This window comes from Helianthus annuus, chromosome 1 (genome assembly GCF_002127325.2).
Source record: "Helianthus annuus cultivar XRQ/B chromosome 1, HanXRQr2.0-SUNRISE, whole genome shotgun sequence".
In the NCBI taxonomy this organism is placed as follows: Eukaryota; Viridiplantae; Streptophyta; class Magnoliopsida; order Asterales; family Asteraceae; genus Helianthus; species Helianthus annuus.
Window position 1 is genome coordinate 75,486,082 of NC_035433.2, and position 20,576 is coordinate 75,506,657.

The 20,576-nt window shown below is 36.1% G+C and overlaps 1 long non-coding RNA gene across 1 annotated transcript; it reads left to right on the plus strand.

The window, feature by feature from the left end:
- Window positions 1-401: 401 nt before the first annotated feature.
- Window positions 402-2,835, plus strand: LOC118479283. The gene is made up of 4 exons (XR_002553023.2): window positions 402-933; window positions 1,038-1,157; window positions 1,837-1,890; window positions 2,706-2,835. It is a non-coding gene; the product is annotated as an uncharacterized LOC118479283 (long non-coding RNA).
- Window positions 2,836-20,576: the final 17,741 nt, after the last annotated feature.

The following is a 20,576-nucleotide window of genomic DNA, read 5'->3' on the forward strand; positions in this document are numbered from 1 at the left end:
GTTCATGCTTTTTTTTTGTTAGCTGGTGTAACCTACCATTTATGGATTCAACCTACATTCTGGAGATTTTATGCGTTTGACATATAGAAACAAAATCTATATATATTTAAAAATTTAGTGATATCAACTTTTTTACAACCTTCATTGTAATATACGAAACTTTGAAAACCCTAATGTAATAAATGTCATAAGTAGTATGACATATTACTATATCGGATATTCAATGCCTAGAACATTGGTCAACTTTTAACCACAAATGAATTAAGGTATAATAATAATAATAATAATAATAATAATAATAATAATAATAATAATAATAATAATAATAATAATAATAATACTAATAATAATGATGATAAAATACTTAATAGTTGAGAATTGCTATGGGTGTATGTCCCTACGAAGAAAAAAAAAATATCATATGATGAACTATTATAATACTTTCTAAGAACTATTATAACACTTTCTGAACACATTTGTATTAGAATTTGTAGAACCGACAAACGAATAAAAAAAAACAAAATAATAAAGTTAAATAAGGTATACAATAACTAAATAAGGGAATGGCTTAAGAAAATTATAGTTTAGATTATCATCATCGATCCTTTCCAATTTACCAAACAAATTTTCACCGACCTTCTTCTTCTCAAAACTTGACTGGCTTATATTGCGGGATTTCGTATTCCTTTCACACGGTGGATTATCCCTATTAATCGATCTCATTCGGTGGTATCATTCCTTACTCAACGCTTCCAAAAGCCAACCCACATCTCCCTTAAACCTTTCTTTTAATTTTCAAGTGCGCAGACGAAAACGTCGCTGCCGACCACCAGTCTGAACCGACCAAACCTGCTTGTTACGCCTGCGGTTCGTGTGTTGAACGGTACAAAAGACCGCTGAGCACCACTACCACGTTGATCGGTCGTTCGTTCGGTAAGCTTTCTCTTTCAGTCGACTATCTCTGGTATAGTGGCTATATAATTTCAACCCACCTACGTATAAATTAACCCTTAACTAGATTCTGGTCATCGTCTCAGTTGTACACTCGGAAGCGCAATATCTTCGATCCATCACCATACCATCGACTAGTGGTGATCTAAAGATCTGTGGCGAACCTACATTGCACCACGCCGGTCGTCTTTTCTCTTCGACATAAGGTATCGGCACTAACCTGTTGGTAAAAACACTTTATGAAAACGAAGCTGGTGAATAAAATAGTGACACTATGAACAAACAAATTTATTTCACATACATAAACTTAGTTTCCTTCAAGTCGACAGAAGTGAGCCTTTGTAATCGTTTATGGCTGTTCATGCTTTTTTTTTGTTAGCTGGTGTAACCTACCATTTATGGATTCAACCTACATTCTGGAGATTTTATGCGTTTGACATATAGAAACAAAATGTAACTCAAAATTTGTATTAAAAGTTTCTTTTACCCAATGACTACTACCAGTTCATAACATAGCCCTCCTAAAATGATCTACATTCTTTCTATGATATAAAAGTGTTTTGAAAGTGAAATCCTAAAATTCAGCATGTTTACATAAAGCCAATAAAGTTTAGTATTAAGGAATCGATTATGGGAGGGGCATGCATGGTTCTTGCTGTCAACTTGAATAAACTTATGCACATATGATAATATATAATCCTTTAATTTTTAAAAGTTGTTTCTGTTGAAAAGGAAAACAAGAAAAATAGATGGATGAATTATGTTTTTTTTTTAACTTTATGAGACTAGTGGGAATGAAATAACAAAATCCATTCAGTGGGTCCATAAATTAAATCAATGTAAAATATTGTAACCAATCTAATTTAAAACACGATTAATATGTAGGACTCTGTTTCAAGTGAGAACTTGTTGCGTCTACATTGTTACATTTAAGCTAAGGTACGGATTTTGTGGTCTCTTGCTTTTAGCATAATATTGTTTTTTTTTTTTCTCATAGTGCACGGATATTCGGTCCGTCACTCGTAGCGTAAAGTGTTTACTCGCTTCATAATATTGTAGTATTCATCGTCACCGTTCTATCATTTATTGTTACACATCTCGTATTGAATTATTGCCTTTAATACGCATGCGATAGGTTACATTTCTTTTTTTTACTCATTGTCGCATGTTCCCAAAAGTTTTTATTTATTATTGTTGATCTTTGGCTAGATGTGATATAGCCTTAGTGTATCGTTAGTGTATTTGCCTTGACTTGAGTGAATCGTTTTATTGACCTCAATACCCGAGCATATCCACCTATGGGGACATAGGGCGTCATCATAGGCACAGTTGACGTGCACCATCCGTGGCGGTGCGAAAGGCCCACGGCGTCTCTATATTGTATTGTGTGCTAAGTGATTGCACTTATTGATTATTGAGAGGCGTATGGATCGATCCTAGGAGTGTAAGTGTAAGTGTTAGTGGTAGTGGGATAGGTGTGAGTGCCCACATCCCCTCTACATAATGGTGCATTGGAACTGCAGCTAATGTACAAAGTGTTAGTGTTTATTGTTAGTGGCTCACATGGGTATTTCTAATATACCTTTATGGTATTCATCAGTGATCATCCAACGTATTGTATTGTTTGCATCGTTAAAGTGTTTAGTGTATTGCTTCTATCATTTATGTGTTAGTGCTATTGTTTCTCCGTTACTGGGCAATTTTTGGCTCAACCGTTTCTTTTGTTGTTTTTTTTTTTATTATGTCTTAAACAGGTACTCAGGGAAATCGGGGAAATGTGTGAAGAGTGATAATAAAAAGCTAGAGTTGGAACAAGGAGTTTAATAAAACCTTATATTCAATAAATTTAGACACTTATGTTTTTCTGTTGAGACCGTTATGCCATTTTGGAAATTTTTGTTTTTAAACCTATGGAATTTATGTTTTAATTAAGTTATTAATTGTCTCTGATTACCGACTTGTGTAACACGTCAGCCCTAATCGGGGCGGGGTGTTACAGTTATGGTATCAGAGCTTAGGCTCTATCCTGTAGAAAACATTAAATAAATAATTAAGACACGTGAGGATTGGGTAGACATTGGGTTAGGTATTCCGTTATGTGATTAGTCCTTATTATTTGTTTTATCTAAATTCTTAATGTGATTTTTTTTAGATGCCTCCTCGTCGTGAGACACGCAACTCTGGTCGTCGTAATGGTGGTGGACCAAATGAGCCTGATCCAAATATCGTAGCTGCTATCACTCAGGCCTTTACTGCTATGTTGCCTGCACTTGTTCAGGCCGTACGTGGTCCTGATCCGAATCCTAATCCGAACCCTAATCCCAATCCTAATCCGAACCCTAATCCCAACCCAAATCCAAACCCAAATGGTGCAATTGGGGATTGGCTAGATAAGTTCATAAAACAGAAACCGAGATCTTTCACAAAGGCAACCACTCCAATTGTAGCAAGGGATTGGATTGCTCATATCGAGAAAATATTTCGGGCGTTAGGAGTTGGCGATGAATTTAAATCGAGATTAGCATCGTATAAACTAGAAGAAGATGCGCAAACTTGGTGGGAAGGTGTATTGGAGGAAAGAGGAGGAGACCCATTTGTGGAGAATTTACCTTGGGCAGATTTTCGTGCTATTTTCTTCGAGAAATATTTTAACAGCGTGGATAAGAGTTCTTACACACGAGAGTATCACAATATCCGTCAGAGGAATGACGAACCACTTTCTGACTTCACTGATCGATTTTATCGACTAGTTGGATTTCTTGGGTCAGCTGCTGGAACACCAGAGGAACAAGCAGAGAAATATCAATGGGCAGTTTGTGATCGGATTCGTAGAGCAATCATCCAGTCAACGTTCCCTACTGTTGCAGAGGCCGCTAAGGCTGCCAAAAAGGTTGATATGGAGAACAAAGAATTTTTGGGTGGTTCCAATAATAGTAGGAAGAGAAACAGAGACGAGTATCGCACTTCGTTCACTAGTGAGTCGCCTCAAGCACCTACTCGAAATAATCAAAACAATTTGGGGAATAGGTCATCGGGAAGGAATAATAGACCATGGCAGGGAAGGGGCCAAAATCAGGGTCAGACCAAACCCTACCAGCCACCAACCCAAGCTCAACCTGTAAACCAGAGAGGTAACCAGAACCCTACCCAGCCTCCAGTGTGTAACCATTGCAACAAGCGTCACCCAGGCATCTGTCGTCGACTTACTGGGGCTTGTCTTAAGTGTGGAGATATGGGGCATAAGATTAATGAGTGCCCAAAGGCTGGTAACCGAACAACTGATACCACTAGGGGAGCTACTATGCCACCTACTACTGGAGGGCGTGTTTTCTCATTGACTGCAGGGGAAGCTGCTAATGCTCCAGGTACCGCCCCTGATAAATGTATCTGTTAGTATTATTTTTTTTGCTTGATTAGTTGTTTATGGTTCTCATACAATCGTTTGTGTCTTATTGTTTATCGATTCACTAGGTACCGTTTCGGGTAGTATTTATTTGGGTGAGCGTGACTTGTATGTGTTATTTGATACTGGGGCAACCCACTCAATAGTCTCACAACTAATTACTCGACATCTTAAAATTTCGCCTTCTCTATTGGATCCAGCTTTAGTTATTTCTACACCAATGGGAAATCCTTCAGTTATTACTCACGTCTATAAAGATTGTCCGCTTGTGATCGGAAATGTTATTCGTATAGCGAATCTTTATCCCATGCAAATGGGAGATTTTGATGTCATACTAGGCATGGATTGGTTATCCACGCATCGAGCTACCATCGATTGTCACTCCAAACGAGTCATTTTTGGTGATATTCTGAATCCTGAATGTATTTATCAAGGATCTCAACCTCGAAAATCCATTAAAATCATCTCTGCTCTTAAAGCTCAAAAACTTATATCCCATGGATGCGCGGGATTCTTAGCTGCTATTAAAGATACCTCAGTGGATGCACCACGTGTCGAAGACGTTCCTATTGTTCGAGACTTCTCTGATGTCTTCCCATAAGAATTGCCAGGGATACCACCTGAACGTGAAGTAGAGTTCACTATTGATTTGATTCCCGGAGCTGAACCTATTTCAAAAGCACCCTATCGTATGGCCCCATTGGAGTTGAAAGAATTGAAAGAACAGCTGCAAGAACTTTTGGAACTTGGATTCATTAGACCTAGTGTTTCACCTTGGGGAGCACCGGTTTTATTTGTGAAGAAGAAGGATGGTAGCATGCGTTTATGCATCGACTACCGGGAGTTGAATAAGATCACCATTCGTAATCGCTACCCCTTACCGCGTATTGATGACCTTTTTGACCAACTCCAAGGAGCGAAGTTTTTCTCAAAGATTGATCTCAGATCAGGGTACCATCAGTTGAGGGTCAGAGATCAAGATGTCCATAAGACAGCATTTCGTACCCGGTACGGTCACTATGAGTTTCTAGTCATGCCTTTTGGTTTGACAAATGCTCCTGCTGTTTTCATGGATCTTATGAATCGAGTATTTCATGAGTACTTGGATCGGTTCGTGATTGTATTCATCGATGACATCTTGGTATTTTCTAAAAGTAGAGGAGAGCATGAGGACCATCTTCGCACGGTTCTAGGAACTCTACGCCAAGAGAAGCTATACGCAAAATTTTCTAAGTGCGACTTTTGGCTTGAACAAGTGGCGTTTCTAGGTCACATTGTATCAGCTGAAGGTATCACAATGGATCCTTCAAAGGTGGAAGCTATCACTAAATGGCCCAGACCCACTTCAGTTACCGAAGTTCGAAGTTTTCTTGGTCTAGCGGGTTATTATCGACGTTTCGTAGAGGGATTTTCTATTTTGGCCTTACCTCTCACTCAACTCTTGAGGAAAGGGGTGAAATTTACTTGGAACGATGATCGAGAAAAGAGTTTTGAGGCATTGAAGCAGAAGCTAGTATCCGCTCCTATTCTTACTCTACCTTCTGACATAGGCGGATTCGATATATACAGTGATGCATCGAAGAAAGGGCTTGGTTGTGTTCTCATGCAGCATGGAAAAGTTATTGCTTATGCCTCGCGTCAGCTTAAACCCTACGAGGTGAATTATCCAACGCATGATCTAGAGTTAGCAGCAGTTGTTTTTGCACTCAAGATTTGGAGGCATTATTTATATGGGGAGACATGTAACATATTCACCGACCATAAAAGCCTCAAGTATATTTTCACTCAGAAGGAGCTTAACATGAGGCAGAGGAGATGGCTAGAGCTACTCAAGGATTATGATGCCAACATTCAATACCACCCTGGTAAAGCAAATGTCGTTGCAGATGCACTGAGTAGGAAGAACTCTGGGGGTTTGGCATGCTTGACCCTTGAGCCTCATATACTATCGGATCTAAGACGCATGGAGATTGGTATACAAGTTGGTGAGTCTGGTGGTTATTTGGCTAGACTGAAGATCGAACCGAACCTTATCACTCAGATAAAGGAAGCTCAAAAAGATGATGGTGAGCTTTGGGCGGTCTTACAAAATTTGGAAGTAGGAAAGCAATCTGAGTTTCGAGTGGATGAACATGGAACAATATGGTGTGGGAAGCGTTTATGTGTGCCAGATGATTCCTCTCTTCGTGAATCATTACTGACTGAGGCACACAGTTCACCTTATTCTATACACCCTGGATCCACAAAGATGTATAGGGATTTGAGGCAACATTTTTGGTGGAGTGGTATGAAAGAAGATGTAGCTAGACATGTGAGCCAGTGTTTGATTTGTCAGCAAGTGAAGATTGAACATCAACGAGCTAGTGGATTATTACAGCCTCTAGATATTCCTGTCTGGAAGTGGGATGATATTTCTATGGACTTTGTAACTGGTCTACCAAGAACCCGTATGAAGAACGATGCTATTTGGGTTGTGGTAGATAGACTTACAAAATCTGCTCATTTCTTACCCATTCAAAAAGGGTACTTGGTGAGTAAGCTATCAGAGATATTCCTTCGTGAGATTGTTCGATTGCATGGTACTCCATCTTCCATAGTGTGTGATAGAGATCCACGTTTCACATCACGGTTCTGGAAGGGTTTCCAAAATGCTTGGAATACAAAGATAAGATTTAGCACTGCTTTCCATCCTCAAACTGATGGACAGTCTGAACGTACGATTCAGACTCTGGAGGATATGCTTAGATCGTGTGCACTTGAGTGGACGGGAAACTGGGATGAATACTTGTGCTTGGTGGAGTTTGCCTACAACAATAGTTGGCAAGCTAGTATTGATATGGCACCTTTCGAATTGTTATACGGGCGTAAATGTCGAGCTCCCACATGTTGGGACGAGGTCGGAGAAAAGATGATTGAGGGTCCTGAACTGGTGCAGATCACGAACGAAAAGGTTGCTATTGCTCGTGAGAAACTTAAGGAAGCCCAGAGTAGACAAAAGAGTTATGCCGATCGCCACCGACGAGTTGTGGAATTTAATGTAGGCGAGAAAGTATTCTTAAAAGTCTCACCATGCAGAGGTGTCCGACGTTTTGGCATAAAGGGAAAGTTGAGTCCTCGCTTTATCGGGCCATTTGAAATTTTGGAAAGAGTCGGCGAAGTTTCTTATCGGTTAGCTCTACCGCCACAATTGGCGCACGTGCATAATGTGTTTCACATTTCACTATTACGTGGGTATAATTACCATCCTCTCCATGTTGTGAACTATTCTCTACACGAGATTCGTGAGGACTTATCGTACGAAGAGGAACCAGAGGCTATCTTGGACCGACAAGAACGTGTCATGCGTAAGAAGTCTTTTCCGTTCGTCAAAATCTTGTGGAAAAATCATCCAGAACGTGAAGCCACTTGGGAATCGGAGGAAGCAATCCGTTCTCAATATCCATATCTATTCGAAACCTAAGGTTAGTGTTCCTAATGGTTAAATTTTCGTGTATCAAACTCATTTGTGTGTCTGTTCGACTCTTTCGCTAATTGTGTTTGCAACTTCGTTATCGTTATTCGCATCGTTAATGTGTAACATGAATAGTATACCATATTCGTCATCACTAATTTCGTGGACGAAATTATTTTTAAGGGGTAGGGAGTTGAAATACCCGTACTGTGTAGTGTAATATAACGTTAATTTCGAGGACGAAATTTCTTTTAAGGGAGGTAGAATTGTAATATACGAAACTTTGAAAACCCTAATGTAATAAATGTCATAAGTAGTATGACATATTACTATATCGGATATTCAATGCCTAGAACATTGGTCAACTTTTAACCACAAATGAATTAAGGTATAATAATAATAATAATAATAATAATAATAATAATAATAATAATAATAATAATAATAATAATAATAATAATAATAATAATGATGATAAAATACTTAATAGTTGAGAATTGCTATGGGTGTATGTCCCTACGAAGAAAAAAAAATATCATATGATGAACTATTATAATACTTTCTAAGAACTATTATAACACTTTCTGAACACATTTGTATTAGAATTTGTAGAACCGACAAACGAAGAAAAAAAACAAAATAATAAAGTTAAATAAGGTATACAATAACTAAATAAGGGAATGGCTTAAGAAAATTATAGTTTAGATTATCATCATCGATCCTTTCCAATTTACCAAACAAATTTTCACCGACCTTCTTCTTCTCAAAACTTGACTGGCTTATATTGCGGGATTTCGTATTCCTTTCACACGGTGGATTATCCCTATTAATCGATCTCATTCGGTGGTATCATTCCTTACTCAACGCTTCCAAAAGCCAACCCACATCTCCCTTAAACCTTTCTTTTAATTTTCAAGTGCGCAGACGAAAACGTCGCTGCCGACCACCAGTCTGAACCGACCAAACCTGCTTGTTACGCCTGCGGTTCGTGTGTTGAACGGTACAAAAGACCGCTGAGCACCACTACCACGTTGATCGGTCGTTCGTTCGGTAAGCTTTCTCTTTCAGTCGACTATCTCTGGTATAGTGGCTATATAATTTCAACCCACCTACGTATAAATTAACCCTTAACTAGATTCTGGTCATCGTCTCAGTTGTACACTCGGAAGCGCAATATCCCCTCTACATAATGGTGCATTGGAACTGCAGCTAATGTACAAAGTGTTAGTGTTTATTGTTAGTGGCTCACATGGGTATTTCTAATATACCTTTATGGTATTCATCAGTGATCATCCAACGTATTGTATTGTTTGCATCGTTAAAGTGTTTAGTGTATTGCTTCTATCATTTATGTGTTAGTGCTATTGTTTCTCCGTTACTGGGCAATTTTTGGCTCAACCGTTTCTTTTGTTGTTTTTTTTTTTATTATGTCTTAAACAGGTACTCAGGGAAATCGGGGAAATGTGTGAAGAGTGATAATAAAAAGCTAGAGTTGGAACAAGGAGTTTAATAAAACCTTATATTCAATAAATTTAGACACTTATGTTTTTCTGTTGAGACCGTTATGCCATTTTGGAAATTTTTGTTTTTAAACCTATGGAATTTATGTTTTAATTAAGTTATTAATTGTCTCTGATTACCGACTTGTGTAACACGTCAGCCCTAATCGGGGCGGGGTGTTACATTCATTATGAGCCTCTTTAAATATATTTGTGTCTTTCAAGTTGTAATTGTCCATCGTTGATCAATAATTCCCTTTCCCATGCATATAAATACCTTTCAATTGTCTTCTCATATTAGTCTAAACTTTTCATCTTTCTTGCAAAATGAGAAATTTCAGTCTTGCAATTTTATTCATTACTACCATAACATGCATTGTTCTTCCACATTTTCATGGAAGATTAGCCATGGCTACATGCACCCAAGATGGATCAGAGCGTTGGGGTTATGTTCAAGTCAGACCCGGTAAGATTCAAAAATTTATTTATTTATTTTTTAAGAAACTAAAGGCTACCCACTTTTAAAGATTGGATTTTTTAACTTCTTGGGCGAAAACTGGGGCACACATTAGAAGTCCGTACAAAGTTCATGAACCAAAAAAGCCATGACCAATATCTATATATACTTATACTTAAAAATTTAGTTATATCAACTTTTTTACAACCTTCATTATGAGTCTCTTAAATACATTTGTGTCTTTCAAGTTGTAATTGCCTATTAACAAGGGGCCAGAAATAAACAAAATTTGACCCGTTTCTAATTCTCCCCTTCCTGTTTCTCACACCCTAAAATGTAACCCCTAATTTCTCGGTTTCACTCTAATAAAAGTAAACGACTTATCATTTTCCCATAACAATCATCATTTAATTTTGTGTTAATTAATGTTGTCCATTCCAAAAGACCATCTAAATGGCTTTATAACCGTTTTTATGGTTTATTTTTAAAATTTATTAAAGCTGGCCAACCCACGCGGGCTAGCCACGCCCCGCCATACCGACCTAACACGTCACTCACCAGCGGGGGGCTCGAAGTCCACGTGTCAACCCATGCCCCAAACCCCCGCCCCACCATACCCCACAGTTTAAGATATAAGAGCCACATATACACTTCGCATGTGAATTTATTTTCTTTTGATTATCATAGGTTGATTTTAATTTATATTTTATCTCAAATTGAGTATATCCAAATAAATAACTTACAAATGGGCCAAGTTGGAGTTGACCAAAAGTGGAGTTGCTTTGTGTCCCAGTTCTATTAGTTATTTTGCACGTTTGGGTCTTACAACATGAGAAAGTAGTAAGGGCAAAATGGTCAAAGTCATTTTTTTGTTACTGTATGACTAGAAGCAACCCTCCCCTGATTTTTGTACGAACATAACCTTTATAATACTCTAATATTTTTTATTTAAAAAATGCATCATAATGTTTAATAGTTGCAAAATTTTTAAGTAAAAAGGAATAACATGAGAGAATGCGTCTACATAAAGGTTATAATTTCATATATATCATCTTGTGAATTATTCATAACCATCTAAGCATCTTAAGTATCATGATAGAGGGGCTTCGCTTAGGTTACACCATCTTACTATCATATGAATCATTGATAAACATTTACTCAAATAGCACATAGGTTTACATTATGCCTTTTGACTTATCCATGATATCTAATAACAATAATAATACTCTTAATAATTATAACATAAAAGACAATCATAATAATTGTATATGTCACCTAATTTACTATGTGTTCTTAACCATATTTTAAAAATACTCAATAGTTAATGTTACTTAGTGATATATTGTTATACATGTTCCTTACAGTATGTATGGGTTCTAATTTAACATGACATTAAATTATATTCTAACCACACATCAATTAAAGGACATTGATTCCAGACCCTAACTACATATTTACCTTCATAAATATAACTTTAATGATGTTTTTAATTCTACTTTATTATATTAATGTGGCTATAATTGTTATGTCCCTTTGTATGCAAACCCCTAATTTCTCGGTTTCACTCTAATAAAAGTAAGTTACTTATCATTTTCCCATAACAATCATCATTTAATTTTGTGTTAATTAATGTTTTCCATTCCAAAAGACCATCTAAATGGCTTTATAAATCTTTGTCCACATTGCAGCCCATATCCGCCTTCTCTCCAACAACCTATAACCGCTCTGTCTACAAGTGTGGCCATGGCAAGGAACGATTCTGTTGCTGGGTATTCAGAAAAATGGACCACACTAGAAGCCATCTTGACCCACGGTAGAAGAAACAAGCATCACATGGTATGCCTTACAAACTGGATTGTATATATAGAATATTCATTTTAGATTATGTATCTTTATCGAAATCGAAGAGTAAAGGACAATATATCTCTATCTCTACACATAATATTAGGGAGGACTCATGACACGATTCCAGGCTCCATAAATTGTTATCTCGACCGTCTCTTTTATACAATTATAATGTTAAAGAAATATATACTTTTAAATTTAATATTAACTTAACTATATATGCTAAATATTTAATTATGGATAATTATAATATGATTACCCAAATGAGTTTATATATTTTTTATTTTTATCTTAAGTTAATTAATTTAATTGTGTTAAAAGGATACTTGAAGGATTATTTACAAAGGTAACCCAATAACCAAAAACGCGTTTAGTGGGATCTTGGTGCTAGATTTTCTATCATACATTTTGGGTTAGACAACAAGATTGCCACTAAATAAATATGGATGTTTTTGATTAGTTAAGACTCAAAAAGAACCATATGTCAATATATATATATATACATTCATCCTTTTATGGTATTATTATAAATCAAGAAATGACTTCCTGACAGGTTGATTGTTATTACATATGATCATACAATTTTCATATGCATGTATGAGTTGATTGTTATATGAAGGCACAAGCTTATTTTTTAATACATTAAATCAAACATCTATTTGGACTTACATTCGTATGTTAAAATCTAACAGTCAGTTTATGAGTTTGACAGGCAATAACCAAATCCAAATTCGTATAGTTTGTGGCGACCAAGCTGACCCCACACGGTTGTTGGTTGTATCCACATCACATAGGAGGACTATATTGCGGTTGAAAAAAAATAATATTTTTTTTTAATACTGAAATCTATTTTTTAATAAGGAATTCACATTTATAGATATTTATTAATATTTTTTAACAGTTATAAATATTTATAAATATTTTTTAATACCGAATTCACATTTTTAATATCGAAAAAAGTACTGTTTTTTTAATATCGAATTCACGTTTATAAATATTTATTGAAAACACAAAATGTAATTTAAATATTGGGTAGATAAAGTGTGTACGTAATTCGTGGCGAACCAAGAATATGTAAACGTTGGTCATTTTGGTTAAGGTCAAATCAAGTTTGCATTAGAATGTAATATACACTTAGGATATGTCATTTTGGATAAGCACAATATTGGTTATCATTTTTGAATCAAATGGTTTAAGTTTATAGTTATGCTGGTAATATATGCAGTGTGCTGAATTTACCTGTCGTGTTGAAGTCACACGCATACGCAATAGCCAAGAGTGGTTCAGGCTGACATGTGGCGGTGGGAATTGCATGAAAGGTGTGGGGCGTGAAGATAACGATATGTGGTGTGATGGGTGCGAAAACCCCGTTGTCTTCCCGAGAGGAAGATTTGTTTCTAAAAATGTTTAGTTGGACCGGCCGTGTCAGACGTCTTACCACAAACAAACAATAGCTATTATGCATGCCGTGCATCGCACGGGCTTTCTCCGTAGTTATTTTAAAGATAAACTAGTATTAATGTATTATTCTTAACGTTTCGTGATGGGGCTTAAGTAGGCTATTTATTCCGACCTTCGCAACTATAAATATTATATTATACTTGGCTTAAAATTAAGGAGTTTTTGAGAAGGGACCAGACATGTCTTTATAACTGGCCCATGAATAGTTTTTGTGCTTGATTAGGTGAGGTTGGCGGTTGTTTGCCGTGATTGGTGAAGGTTTGCGGTGGGTTAATATGTGGATGCCGCTTGTCATCCATTTAGGTCTGTTCAAAAAGCTCGCGGCTCGAAGCTCGCTCGGATTTAGTTTGGAAAAAGCTCGTTCGATAGGTTCAGTTTGAAAGTGAGCCGAGCCGGCTCGGCTCGGTTAGAAAGTGAGCCTAGCTTGGCTCGGCTCGTGACGAGCCAAATTGGCTCGGCTTAGCTCGAATTTTGTTACTTATAATATATTTTATATTTATATACATATAATATATTACAAAAAAGTGATTGCTATTTACATGTATTTAGGCTTATAGTTTGATATCTATGACATATTTAAAGATTGATTACCGTGCTAATGAACAAATATTGTATTTACTTGCAAGGGTGGAGATACAATAGGAAGTTTATTTGGCTAGGAAGGATAGGAAGTGATCTTGACCATCCATTAAGTTAATGAAGGGCTAAGCTTAAATCAGGGAAATTGAAAGGAAGAAAATAGGCGCGTGAGTTTGTTCAAGGGCATTCTAGTCAATCCAAGCCAATAGTTTCTCTCTCCTCCAATTCCCCCCCCCCATTTTTTAAACGTTAATAACTCTTTCATACGACATTATTTTTTTTATAAAAATTGCACCAAAAAAACGAGCGTTTTTTTATCTTTAAAACGAGTATACTATTGCTATATTTAAAAAAAAAATTTAACCCAGTTGCGTAAAACGCAATAGAAAAACCACGTAAAACGCAATGAAAAAAAAAACCTAAAAAATGACATTTTTCTAAAACGCAATGCACCAAAAACACAAAGAAATGACTTATTTGTAAAACGCAATGGCCAGAAAACACATAGAAATGTCTTATTTGTAAAACGCAATGGCCAGAAAACACATAAAAAAATGTTTTACCTAAAACGGAATGCACCAAAAACACAAAGAAATGACTTATTTGTAAAACGCAATGGCCAGAATACACTTAAAATGTCTGTTTTCTAAAACGCAATTGACTGAAAACACATAAAAAAGTGTTTTACCTAAAACGCAATGCACCAAAAACACAAAGAAATGTCTTATATGTAAAACACAATGGCCAGAAAACACTTAAAAATGACTCATTCTAAAACGCAATGGACTGAAAACACCTAAAAAATGTGTTTTACCTAAAACGCAATGACTAAAAACACTTAAAAATGTGTTTTTTTTTCTAAAACGCAATAGCCAGAAACCACATAAAACTCTCTTATTTCTAAAACGCAATGGACACATAAAACTGTCTGTCACTGTGAACTGTCTGAATTGTCTACGAATTACTGTCTTCGAAATGAGCCAATTTCTGGAAAATTAATTTTTCTGATGCGTTTTTATTACAGCAATTTAATCGAAAAAAACATTTTTCTCTGCCCCTTGGACCCCGCCAGGGGCTGCCGCCCCCGGACCCCCGCAAAGATCGTAAAACGCAATGACTAAATCAAAAACCCAGATCATGAAAATGAAATTAAAGAATTTCTTACATGGATTGAAGCCGATTTCTTCATCAATTGACGAAATTTGAATGATAGAAACACTTATCAACACTCGAATCGAACGAATCGAGTGATTATCTCCAAAATCACCGGAAAACCGAGATTTTTTTTATGAAATTAAACTGGGTTTTCTTCAAAAAAAAAAGCTGAAGAACACGTTGATCGGGTTCTGAATCATTGATTGGTGATGAAAATCGCACTATAATGTAGTGATTATTGAGATAGAAAGTGAAGAAATAGTTGAAGATGATGGGTTTTGAAAATGGTGGGTTTTTGAATTTACTGGGTTTTGAAAAAGGAAGAAGAAGGGGTTGGATTGACTAAAATACCCTTTCTCTTTATTTTAAAATTTGCCACATGTCATAATCCTATGGCTTCCTATCCTTCCTAGCGAAAATTAACTTCCTATTTGATCTTTTCCCTTACTTGCAATATAAAACTTATTTTGCGTTGTTAAACGTGATTTTGTCTTGTAATGTATTAGGTTTAACTTATTTTAATATTTTAGAGAGTTAATTGCCAAAATCGTCCCTGAGATTTGGGCAGGTTTGCCATTTTCGTCCAAAATGACACTTTTGTACCAAATTGCCCCCAACGTTTGTAACTTTTTGCCATTTCCATCCAAACCACTAACTTAATTTATTTTTGAGTAAATTACAAGTTTGGTCCTTTATGTTTACACCAAATTGCAGGCGCTGTCCTTTTTTCCAAAAGTTTACAGGCGGTGTCCTTAACCTTTCCAAAATCTTGCAAGTTATGTCCTTTAGACCAAACCCAGTTAGATTTTTTTGGTTAAATCAGTTTACATAAGGGTATTTTAGTCTTTTTATAAATTTATTTAAAAATATTTATTAAATAAAACAAAACAAATAAAAAAACTTAATATATATATATATATAAACTCAAGAAAAAACTCTCTTGTTCTAGTCTCTCTTCACCATCTCTAGTCTCTCTCTCTCTCTCTCTCTCTTCACTCTCTCTCTCTCCCTCTTCACTCTCTCCCTCTCTCTCTCTTCGAAGATCTGAAATTAAGGTGGATTGGGTTTCAGGTGCGGTGGTGGTTGTGGGACGATGGTGATTTGCACTGCGTTGAGGATGTGGGTGGGTGGTGACGGTGGATGCGGTGGTGACGGTGAGGTGGATGGGATTTCAGGTGCGGTGGTGGTTGTGGGTGATGGTGATTTGCACTGCGATGAGGATGTGGATGGGTGGTGACGGTGGGTGCGGTGGAGACGGTGAGTGCAATTAAAACACCATAAATCGTCAACACTACAAATCCCTTCCAGATCTTTCTCTTGGCGAACAAATCTCCAATTTCCGCCATAAAAGCTTGAAAAGAGGTAAAAAGATTCAGTCGTTTTTGTATTCAAATGCCTCGACTTAATTGAACCCACAAGTTTTTGTTTTTTGTACCCTAGTTAACATTACCACTTAAAGATCTACTGGTAAGCACTTTTTATCCAACAAGTATGGTTGTTTTTATGGTGTTTTAATTGCAACTTGCATCTTGGTAAAACCTGCACACACAGATTTGACTAGTCAAAATTGATGGATGGGTGTATAATTTTTCAGATTGATCGTATAGTTGGTACGATTAAATATGAATTAAGTGTACTGATTTCATCACCATACATTCGTCTACCTTCAATTCAGTCCAGATTTGAACCTGTTAGAAAGAGGAGTTACATATTTTAGAGAGATCGAAGAGAGAGAGAGAGAGAGAGAGAGAGAGAGAGAGAAAGTTTATCTATTGTTTTATTCTTAAGTTTTGTACAAAATGGTCCCTTAATAAAAGTTATTTACAAAATAGCCCCTGGTAAGGTGAAATGACAGGAATGCCCTTATGTAATCTGATTTAACCAAAAAATCTAGCTGGGTTTGGTCTAAAGGACATAACTTGCAAGATTTTGGAAAGGTTAAGGACACCGTCTGTAAACTTTTGGAAAAAGGACAGCGCTTGCAATTTAGTGTAAACATAAAGGACAAAACTTGTAATTTACTCTTTATTTTTTCTATTAAGTTGAGGATATTTGGATGAAACTGGCAAATATAAAACCACGATTTTGGCAATTTACTCAAACTCTTTTAAATTTCTTTTACTTAATTAATTTTGTTACATATATAATAAAAAAGAATATACATGCAATTTTTAAATGAAAAAAATAATAGCTTTGTCACATAATTTTTATAAATTTTCATCCAACCACTAACTAAGTTAATTTTTCTATTAAGGCGAAGGATGTTTATAAACTAAGACAGAAATTAATTTCTAATTTTTTATATAGATCAGTTTTATAAAAATAAAATCTAGTTAAACCTCTAAATTTTATAAAACTAAAATGCTGGTGACCTTATTGAAAAAAGTCAAATAAAAAAATCTTATCATATGTACCAAGTTTGTAATTCATCTTCTACTCTTTTAAATTCGCTCCTAAGGAAAAACAGAAGTCAGTGCCCCTCCATCAAACAACGTATCGTTACCAAACCTTAAAATTACCCACCAAATTGTAATTATAATGCTATGAACCAAAAGTTTCTTTACTCAAGCCACTCAGAATAAGTATTAGTTAGTTACCCTCATAATCTTAATTAAATAAATATTTTATTTCTACCAACATATTTCCTAGGTGCTAACACAGTTAAGAAATATGTAACGTATTACAACTTTTTTCTATCTCTACAACTGATAAATACTAAAAGTTGTAATCGATTGTTATGTGTTGCACACCAATGACGTTTTCTCTTTAAAAAATTGATTTATACAAAGAAGCTATAAATTAATTTCTGTCTTAATTTATAAAATTTAAAACATCAATCACCTTAACAGAAAAAATAAAATGAGTAAGTGATTTGGATGAAAATTTATAAAATTATGTGACAAAACTATTAATTTTTTTTTTCTAAAAACTCCATGTATATTCTTTTTTATTACATATGTAACAAAAATAATTAAATAAAAGAAATTAAAAAGGGTTTGAGTAAATTGCCAAAATCGTCCCTGTGGTTTTATATTTGCCAGTTTCTTCCAAATATCCTCAACTTAACAGAAAAAATAAACTAAGTTAGTGGTTTGGATGAAAATGGCAAAAAGTTACAAACGTTGGGGGCAATTTGGTACAAAAGTGTCATTTTGGACGAAAATGGCAAACGTGCTCAAACCTCAGGGACGATTTTGGCAATTAACTCTATTTTAGAATACCGAATTTTGAGAGCTATGTATTAATTTTTATTTTAAAATCGAGCCAAACCAAGCCGAGCCGAGCCAGCTCGGTTTAAAACCAAGCCGAGCCCAAGCTTAGATTTTCAGCTCGGTTTCAAATCCGAGCCGAGCCGAGCCAGCTCGGTTTATAATTGAGTCGAGCCCGAGCTTGCCCTAGCTCGGCTCGGCTCGGCTCATGAAGAGCCCCACTAAGATGCATTTTTTTCGTTTTCCCAATTTTTTTAACCGACAAATTTCTTTTTTAATCTTTGTCGTCTGAGGGACTTAAACTAAGACCTCACATTCCCAATTGGATTTTGTTTTACCAATTGATAGGGTGTTTTTTTTTTTTTGCTCTTTCAAAGTTATCCGGAGTAGATTAAACCATTTTTCCGATCCTTTAGACCATACGATGTGGAAGGGCTTGAATATTGGGCGTTATTCGACATGTGGAGGACACGTTTGCGCGCGTTAGAAAAGTTGTGTGGTGGAAAAAAAAAGGAGGGTGTGGGAAGGGGCGTTGAAGAGGGGGGTTTGACACGTGGCGCACATTTTTTATTACTAATATATATTTAAAAATTACATTAAATTTATTAAATTTAAATAATAATCAATTAATACTAATTAACCATATAACATTAAAAATTAAAGACAATACAAAACTTAAAAATTAAAAATTATTTCCCACGCCTCGAAGTGTTCGAAGTCATGCCCGTAAATGTTAAAATACTCGAGGAGACCGACTTGGATGATGTCGTCTTTGTTTAGCTCACCATCGTCGTTGTCCACATTGTTGAGAACCACTTCAAATCTCATACATTCAACACGAATCATTCGAAAACGTGAAAGAAGTGCATGTTTTGGTCGAATGGCATCACCCCTACGAGTACAAAATTCTTGATGAACTCGTTCCCAAAACGGAGACGTGTTTAACGAAGGCCCTTGGTTCTCACAGACCACGACCCACAATTCGAATAACGTGATGTCCTCTTCTAGGATCTGTTGGTGCATATGTCTGTCGACTTCGTCTTGTATCGAGTCTTGTAATAGGTTAGATAGATCAGGGCACGTTATACGAGAAAATCAAGAAACAGGTAGGATGAAGCCATTTCGCACGAAATGGAACATATCCATTTCGTACGAATTGGCACTAGCCAGGTCGTGTGAAGCCATTCCATGCGAAATGGGTTTCCTATAAATAGGTGCCTTGGTCATATCAATTGTAACGATTCTGATTCCGGTGCCGAGGTGCTGCCGAAGTGTCTCTAGCCTGTAAAACGTTGTTATATCAATATACAAGACAATTAAAGTGTATATCAAGCTGATTCAACATCAAAACGTTTGTTTCCGCCTCTCATTTTGATCAAAAACTTTTCTGAAAGACTCGTTTGGTCGTGCAAACGATCCTACAATTGGTATCAGAGCTCAGGAGGAAGAGTTCTTATCGATTCAGCTTGAATTCATCAAAAATTCTGATTTCTACACCTTCTTTTACAAGTTTTCATCAAATTAACCAAGATTTAACGGATAAAATGGCTTGATTTTCTCACATAACACACGAAACACTGTTTTAACAAATCCTTGAAAGAATTAGACCTAAAATCGAACTAAAACCTGATCAAATTGTCAAAAACATGGCCGTTTGTGTGACATCAGCATCAACTCGCATGGATTGACTCTCCAGGTCGTACGAATTGGACCTCAATTCGCACGAATTGGATTTATTTGACTCATTTCGTTTGAAAGTCTGTTCAATTCGCATGAATTGATACAATTTGACCCAGGTCGTACGGATTGGATTCCATTTCGCTTGAAATTGACCCCAGGTCGTGTGAAAGTGACCAATTCGCTTGTAAGGTGTTCAGTTCGCTTGAAAAGGATACCAGTTCGCACAAGTTGGTATAATTAGATCCAGTTCGCTTGAAACAACATTTCATTTCGCACCAAAGTGTCCAATTCGTTTGAGACTTGATTCCAGTTTGTTTGAAAGTATTTAGTTTGTGAACTTTTGATACCGAATCATGGAAAACGAATTCTACAATGCATTTGCTACTACCCCGAGTACTCCTGTTACAGTTACTCAGAGTGTAACTATGGAAAATGAAACGGGAACATTACAGAAACCTCCAAAGCTGATGGGCATTGAAGAGTATCATAGTTGGAAAGAACGTTTAGAAAATTGGGTTCAAGCAAATCATCTAAGATCTTGGGAAAGTATTGAAACTAAGTATGCTAGACCACTGTCTGATTTGGGAGTTGCAAAGATTATCTCGGAATTTTCAGATAAAGAGAGAGATATGTACAAGGCAGAAAAAATGATGGTCAGTTTACTTCAACAAGCTGTGAAAGAAGATATTTTCATATTACTTCAACATGATGGTAGTGCTTATTCGATTTGGGATGCACTTCGCAAAAAATTCAAAGGAAGTGCAGAGATGATCAAGAGTAAAAAATCATTATTGAAGAAAGAATTTGAATTGTTTACAAATGTGCCAGGTGAAACTATAAAGACTCTCATTAAGAGATATTGTCATCTAGTGCGTTCAATGTCTCG